Source organism: Meleagris gallopavo, chromosome Z, assembly GCF_000146605.3.
Source record: "Meleagris gallopavo isolate NT-WF06-2002-E0010 breed Aviagen turkey brand Nicholas breeding stock chromosome Z, Turkey_5.1, whole genome shotgun sequence".
Taxonomy (NCBI): Eukaryota; Metazoa; Chordata; class Aves; order Galliformes; family Phasianidae; genus Meleagris; species Meleagris gallopavo.
Genome location: NC_015041.2, coordinates 48,297,833 through 48,306,014, shown reverse-complemented (window position 1 = coordinate 48,306,014; position 8,182 = coordinate 48,297,833). Strand labels below are relative to the sequence as shown.

The 8,182-nt window shown below is 46.8% G+C and overlaps 1 long non-coding RNA gene across 2 annotated transcripts; it reads right to left on the bottom strand.

Annotated features, from left to right (window-relative positions):
• Nucleotides 1–80: 80 nt before the first annotated feature.
• Nucleotides 81–6,640, bottom strand: LOC100544371. Of its 2 annotated transcripts, XR_004162132.1 has the most exons (4): nt 6,227–6,640; nt 4,119–4,328; nt 1,942–2,221; nt 81–1,241 (listed from the first exon to the last, which is right to left on the bottom strand). It is a non-coding gene; the product is annotated as an uncharacterized LOC100544371 (long non-coding RNA). The 2 variants fall into 2 exon arrangements; XR_004162131.1 differs by having other exon boundaries at nt 81–2,221; nt 6,227–6,621.
• Nucleotides 6,641–8,182: the final 1,542 nt, after the last annotated feature.

The window sequence follows — 8,182 nt, the reverse complement described above, 5'->3', positions numbered from 1 at the left end:
ATCTCTGGAGATATTCAAGTCTCGCCTGGACGCCTACCTGTGCGACCTGGTGTAGGGAACCTGCTTTGGCAGGGGGGTTGGTCTCGATGATCTCTAGAGGTCCCTTCCAACCCCTACAATTCTGTGATTCTGTGATTCTGTGATTGGTGCAAGCAAAACTCTGTGAGTATGCTATGTTGAAAAAGTAGGGTTTGGAAACCCTCCCCAAAATAAAGATAAAACCCATCAAGTGATTGTCACATCTCAGATTCCAGAAGAGAGATTTGACAAAGTCATCGTCCACACCCACAGGTTTCCCAGGCCAGGACAGTAAGTAGAGACAAGCTGCAGAAAAGCAGCTGTTACTAGCAGTGCAGTTCTGGTAAAAAACATCTGAACCCCATTTTGCATAATGTTCTTTTCATTCTGTCATTCATTTTTTGACAAGTTCACTGACCAAATGTTAGGAGGGAATGAATGAGCTTCTTTGGAATGTAAAGCTGTGCCCTAATCTAATCTTAGCATGGGCATGCAGATGTTTAAGGTTTCTTTCACTCAGTAGGCTGTTCAGTTGGAAATTCTGGAATGCCAAAATCTCCCTTTTTGCAGGCCCACAGTTAACTGCATCTAAGGAATGGGGGGTGGTACGCTTTTCTGCGTTGACACAGCATTATTTGTCACCTTCGACACCTTTTCTTTGCAGATTCTGGCACATTGAGAGTGTTTACTGTAGTCTAAAATCAAGTAGCACTTCTGAATACGTTGACGCTTTTATATGCAGTTCAAAGAGAGCATCATTAGAAAAACTACAAGAAAGGTCTTTAGTCCAATAAAAATAATCTTTTAAAAATCAGCAAGTAAATCATGTCCTGTTAAAATAAATCATCACTGCTATAAGTGAACAGTAATTGTAATTTTACTGCTGAAGTAGGCAAACAAAATCGCTGGCAGAGACCAGAAATACCAGACTTCACAACTTTCATGTGATGCAGACCTAGCTTTCCGTGTATTTAATTGGGTCAGCTTCTCATTCCCTTGCTGTTATTCATTTGCTTTCATGCCTGACCACTGTTTTATCAGCAGACAATGGTGACCTACTTCAAGCTCTGAAAAGATCACTGATGAGAAGTTTCTGGGTTTACTGTTAACAATTCCATAAAAGGCCCCCCCTTCCCTCTATTCCCATCTCACCTGTGTCCCGAACTAATGAATGAAGATTCAGGACTCTTGTTTTGTTTTGTTTCCAGACAAAGGAGCTGAATCTACCAATTATAGAAAATTATTTGTTGTTAGTTTTCCACCTAAGGTTATTATATTTCTCTGCAATAGTATGAGGAAAAATAAGAAAATAAAGACTAATTTCAAAAGATACCTCTTCTGTGTTTTGTTGTTACAGTACAAGTAGTGAGAAGTAGTGAGGCAGCAGAGCCAGAAGAGCTCAGCAGGCTGGTCTAGCTGCCATTCCCTGTGTGGAATCAATACATTTCTTTCAGTACTTTCCTTTTACAGTCTGCTGGCAATCTCGGCACATGAGGCAAGGCAGTTGCACAGTTACCAGCGAGGGCATTATCTTAAGACAAAAGACTTGCACAAGTGCAACAAAGGCCTTGCAGAACTTCTGCTGGAGGTGATAAGCTAGAAGAGTGGAAAAACAGCCTGATCTCAGACTCTTTTCATGACTTGGCAACTACAGGAAATGATCTTTTCTGCCATAAACAAGGAGCATGTGTGACTGGAAAGCAGCATGAGACAAGGGAACAGTCATCCTGTGGATCATCACTTTTCTGAGTACTTTTGCAAAGGTCTCTGGACCTCTGATAATGGATTCAGCACCAGGCAAAATTTAACAAAGTGAGCTGTGTAAACTTTCTTCTCCTCGGCGATTTCCACCTAGAATATTTAATGTCTAAGAGAAAATGATAGGAGGGAAAGTTTCTCCCTTAGAAAGAAACAGCTCCTTACCATAGAACAAAAAAGCTCTCGTCATCTGACTGTGCTGGTAGCTCTTGTTAATAGTAAAGAAACAAACATCCTCACCACACTGCCCCAATCTCCCTGTCTCTCCAGTCAGAGGAGACCACCAGAGCAGGATGGGGTAGTGATCTGTATCAGGCTCCATCCCGAAGTTGCTGTAAAGTTCCTTCTTCTTAAGCTGGGAAGCATGTCTCTCATCAGGCTTCAGTGGGCCACTGTGTAAGACTGCTGCTGTCTTACTCTCTGAATTGCCCAGTTCAGTGATAACCTTCAGGGGAAAAAACAAACATATCACAGTGCATCACTGCTGTTAGCCAGAACATTTGCTTGACACATTCGAGTTCAAGCATCAAGTAGTAAGTAGGCCTCTGTAAAATTTTTATCAGCTAAAGAAGTGAATACACTTCACTGAAACACTGTCCAGGTGATTTACTTCAGAATAGAGAGAGAGCTTCAATTTGAATAGGTAAGGAAGGGGAAGTAAATAAATTTCTCTACTGAGATATGGCCATGTCACACACGATTGAACAACATAAATTCTGCTTTTTTCTCAAAATAAGCCACACAGTAGCTAAGTTTCTTCTAGAAATCATCTGTAAAACGAGGTCTTCATGTGCCCATGCTTCTTTATTTTTAAATCAGTGACTGAATATATCAGATGCAGATGAGTCTTAAAGAAAACTTAACTACAGCTTCATGGCTAGGAAGAAGAAAAAAAATCTGTATGCAGAGAAGTAAAAGACTTGCCATAAACCATCATTTATAAATCAAAAAACCTATGAGGAGCCTTAAAAACCCTCCACTCATAGGAGAAGCCTCCAACAGTGTCTGCCATCAGCCATGGGAGAGAAGTATCAGGCTTCAGCAGTTCTGGTATTTGTGAAATCACCACCCTTTTCTACAGGTAGTCCCCATGGTACAAGTGTCCTGAGGTGATCCCACAGGATACACGAAAGCTGCCCTTAACCTCAGCAAGAGCTTGCTGCTACCATATGGATGGCCTTTTTTGCATGTGCATCTCTACAGGCAGTGCTTAATGCCACCCTAGGAACATTACTGCAAGAGTAATGGAACTCAGACCCACCAGACAGCTTTGGCTCACAGCACTTCCACTTTTTGGATGGCTCTGAAGGAGGATATTGGAAGGAAGGAAAGTATTGTTTATATTAAGTTGGTTGGAAACATTTATCTTCCCTGATAGTGTTACTGCATGCATTCATTTTACTGTTTGCTGTGTCATTCACTCTTACTGTCTAGTAAAATACACTGGTTGTAACTAGACTAAATAGGCTCTGTGCAACACAGGATGCTGAGACAACACACACAGTCAACTGTGCAAAGTGCAGCTGCACAGAGAATACAGAAAACACTCCCACATTGGCAAGCAGACAGGATGCTGGCTGGGGATAAGGCTTATTTGTCTAGGAATCTGGTAAGATGTAAGTGCAGTAATATAAATCAAATAATCCTGTAAGTACGTACACATCACTGCTTCATGTACACTTCCGTGTTAGATGCTGTTATGTCAGAATGTCCCTCTGCTGCCATCTGTTGCACAGCAGCAAAATGTAAGGGGATATTCGTGGGAAGTTTCAGTCTCTACTGCTGTACCACCAACATCTGCCACTGGCAGGGGACAGCATTATAAAATAGGAGGCATTTGCAAGAGCAGCCCTTCCAATATGCCTCCTCATTCATTTTTTTTATTGACCATCTACTGAATTCCCAGTGTTAAGAATGGCCAATGCTAAGTCAGGCCTCTGGCCTGCTTACTGATTGCTCAGATCACTGGTTACAAGAGCCCACAAAATCCTGGTCTGCCTGCCATATCAGCCTGAGATAGGTCCAGCTATATCCCCCTGTCTCACCAGGTTAAACACACTGCCTTGAGAAAACTGAGAAGGCAGTGCTAGATGGAGGCAATGCACTATGGTGAGGCGTGGTGCACCACTTCTGAGGAACTCCTCCAAGGGCCAAGGAGCTCCCTACGTAATGTCAATTCTAGAGTCAGCTGTCATCACCAGGTCAATCCTGCTGACAGATTGTCTTCAAACATTCCTCTCACAACATGTTTGTTGCTTTTAATGATCCCTCGCATCTTCCAGAACTGTGTCACATTTTGAATATGCCCATATATATACTCCCCCCTGCCCTTGCCCCTGTACCTGGAGCAGTACCACAAGGAAAAAGAAAGCTGCGAAGCAGATGCAAGATGCCCACAGCCTCTTCCTTCTCATCCTGACCATTGTTGCACTGTCAGGCCCACAGGATGCCAAAGGTAGTCAGAGTGAGACGTCAGCAGGACCAATGTGTCTGAAGCCTTCAGCCTTTGCTGCACTGTCCCATGCCATCTTTATTCTGCTTCACAGGGACTACTGGTGAAAAAGAGTATAGCATCAATCATGAGTGCTCCTAGAGTTTGATGACCAACCTGCTGTCTACCTGCAGCTTTCTGCAGAAGTCCAAACACTGTTCCAAGCCTGGTTAACCCTTAGTTAAATCAGAAAGCAGTCTGCACAAACAGCACTCGCGCACACTGCACTCTGCCTCTGCTCAGACTGGACTTGGCCTCCTGTCAGAGCAGCCTCACATGTTCCCTCACCATGCAGGCAGTGCAGAGAGACGCTGTTGGCTCTGCCCTCTGTGAACATGCTTTACTGAGCTTCAGGTGGCAAACTGTGCTGTTTTTCAACAGGCGAGCCATGTAAGATCTCCCACCCCTTGGCAAGCCCAGGAAATTCTGCTGGAGGAGACATACAACTTCTGGCTTTGGGACTCACTATAACATTCTTCTGGGTCTTCTGTTCCCCAGCATATCACACCAAGTGCACAGAGAAAATAACTACACAGCACATAAACTCTCTCCAAATCCAGACATGTCAATGTGTAACAAGTTCCCCTTCCCCTGCAATCTACATCTGTGCTAGGTTGTCTGTCCTCAAGTGACTATTCCCCTTCAGTGACACTCTTTATTCAGTTTTCACAGATCATTTCACCATACGTTGGATGTTACTGAGTAAAATTTCCTGCTCCTGACAACTGGAAGAAGCACAAATTCCAGTTACAGGTTAAAGCAAAACAAAACAAAACAAACAAACAACAACAACAACAACAAAAAACCCACAGGATAAAGTCAAGACTTTTCACTCAAGGTATAGGATCCTATTTTGAAAATTTGGATATTCTGAATACTCAGAAAGCAGAACACTCTTTTTTAAAAAAGTAAACTGTTATACTTCTCTTTCAGTGATGTCCTTCTGGAATTTAACCCTGGCATTTCTTCTGCAAGAAGACATATGTGACTGTGTTCTCTCCACATGTGTGTACCAGCTTCCCCTGCATGCTAACCTCACTCTCAAAACTCCAGAATTCCTTCACAGAGATAGGTCCCACAGCTCCCCACCACCTCCCACACCTGTGAGGCTGGCATCTAGAAACAGAAGCTGGTCCTGATTCTGCTTCCACTGTAACAGGAGTTTGTCTCTCATCATCCAACCAACAAAGGAGCCTTTTCTATAAAGCCATGCTGGGGAAATTCAGCTCTGCATGGGACCGCTGCTTTCAAAGATTCTGTGAGGGGACTAAAGAGCATCACTGCCAGGTCAGTGCTTCTGAAATCAGGTGGGATCTTCCGGGCCCTGTTCTTTCAGTGCTTCCTGTGCTACTGCCGAATTGAGGCAAAAGGAAGGAGGGGAAGGAGCTGCACTCCGACAGCTGTGGTGGTGAAGATCCACTCGGCCACGCACCTGACGCACTCCAGCGTCAATAGTAGCGTTCACCTCCACCTCCGCATTGGAGTAGGGCTCTGATGATTTACAGAGAGCCCACCCCACCTGCCCAGTTACAAACGAAGGAATCTTCTTGATTCTAGGAAGGGGAAATACTGATAGCCCAGATTAAGGCAGAGGGGGTTTGGCTCTTGTACCTGCTCACGCCCTGGCCGCAGCGGCACAGATCTCGCACAGCTCCCGCACCTCGAACCATCCCGAGGGACTTGAGGGGCAGCGCTGGAAACCTCGTCCCACCTCCCGACGTCCTGTGCAGCGCGGCAGCCCCCGGCACGCCCTCCCAAACTTTCCACCACACCCTCTCAACCTTCCCACCGGACTCCTGCCGCCCCTCCTGACAGCCCCTGGGCTCGACACCCCAGCTCTCCCTCCCCTCCCGTTCCGTCCCGTCGCGTCCCGCATCGCTGTCCGGAGGCTGCAGCTCCGGCCTCCCCGCGCCCTCGGCTCCAGCATCCTCCGCCCGGGCGGCCCACTGTTGTACTCACCCGCCTGGTACCCCGTCGCTGTGCTGTTGGGTTGGGGCTGTTTTGTTGCGGATCTTTGCTGGAGTTTGCTTTGTTTTGTGTGGTTGTTCCGTTTTGTTTTTTTTTTAATTTACTTTCAGTTTGAGCCTCTGCTCGGGGCGCGCTGGGAAGCGGAGGCGGCTACTGGCGAGCGCTGCGCGGGGCCCCGCGGAGGGCGGTGCGGATCTGTGCCTTCCCCGCCCTCCGCCTTCCTTCTCTCCATCACTGAGCACCTACCCCCCGCCCTCCCAGAAGGAATTCGGCTTTTCTCGGGGTCCCGTAGGCTCCAAAAGGACCCTGCGCGCCGCTGCTCCGTGTCCGTCCTGCGCTGCGAGACATACCCCTCCGCGATGGAAAAAGAAAGGAAAGTCTGCTCCTGCAGCCGATTTCATAGCTGTTAGCACACCTGCGCTTTTTGTGGCTGGGTTCTTTTTTGATGTTTTGTTTTTGTTTTATATTATATATGTATATATTTGTTTTTACAAGACTGATGTTATTTTAGCAGCTCTCTTCAAGAGGACTTGGCTCCCGCTACGCCAAGCCAGAGTGCTGTCAGAAAAACAAATGCATCATGGAAGTTAGGAAGCCTTTGAGTGCCTACTGACCTGACCAGTCTCACAGAGGGAGAACAGCATGGTCCCCATCCCTCGAGCTCAACGCTGAGGCACACATCCTGAGCACAAACACAGCTGTACCTGTGACAAGCTGGTGCTGCCATCCATCCAGGGCATCCCTGCATGCTGTGCGTGGCCACCAGCACCCAAACAGCTGCTAGCCTGGTGTCTACCCTAATCGAGCCTCTCTCTCCCTATTTCAGTTTTTGGCATTTGCTGTTTAAAGTAAAAGGCACTTGCTCAAAAATACTGCTTGTCTAGGCTCGGGGCAGAGCCCATGTTTATGTATCCTATGCATACCTGCAACCATACATGTGTGTATAACATGGATCTACCTGACCTGTTTGTTGTCATACACAAACTTATTTGATGCAGCACTGAAGGAGAAAGTGTACAAGCATGTGAACGCAACAGCGTAACAGGCTGTCCTCAGCACAAGATGTGTAGCTGTTGGAGCAGGCCCAGAGGAGGCCATGAAGATGCTGAGATGGCTTTAGCATCTCTCCTATGAAAAATGCTGATGGAGCTGGCCTAGTTCAGCCTGGAGAAGAGAAGGCTGAGGTGAGACCTCACTGAGGCCTGTCAGTACCTAAAGGGAGCTTATATGCTGGAAGGAAAGAAACTTTCTACGTGGTCTGATAGTGATAGGACGAGAAGGAATATCTTTGAACTAAATGAGGGGAGATTTGTTAGGCGTCAGGAAGAATTTTTTACTCAGAGGGAGGTGAGACATTGGTGGCATGGGCTGCCCAGAGAAGTTGTGGGTTCCCCATTCCCAGAGGTACTCAGGGTCAGGTTGGATGGGTCTCTGCACAGTCTCATCTGGTGGGTGGCAGCGCTGCTCATGGCAGGGGGTTGGGACTGGGTAGGCTTTAAGGGTACTAACAACCCAAGCCATTCCATTCTTCTATGATACACTTCACTCCTCCTTTCCCCTAGGAATAAAATCAGAGGGTCTGATGACTTCTCTGTAATCCATTTCAGCCTCCAGGCAGGAGACTTGCTTTCCTCAGTTACCGACCACCCTTAGAAGATCCTTAGAAGCGGTGCACAAACCCCAGCAGTCCACAACTCAGACTGAAAGGACAGAAGATGATCCAGAGGGCAGCGAGGTGGCCATCATATGCTGCCAGCCCAGCACCTGAATCAGCAAAATCTTGCACCAGTTTCATCCCCCGGCTGGCAGCTGAGATTCTTGCTCTTGGTTCTTGTCCTGACACGCTGCCTCAAGGCAACACACACCTCTTGCAAGATCTCTCTTGTAATCTACGTTAAGCAGACAGAGAAGGTGATGCCAGCATAAACCACGGCAGGGGCTGGGGCA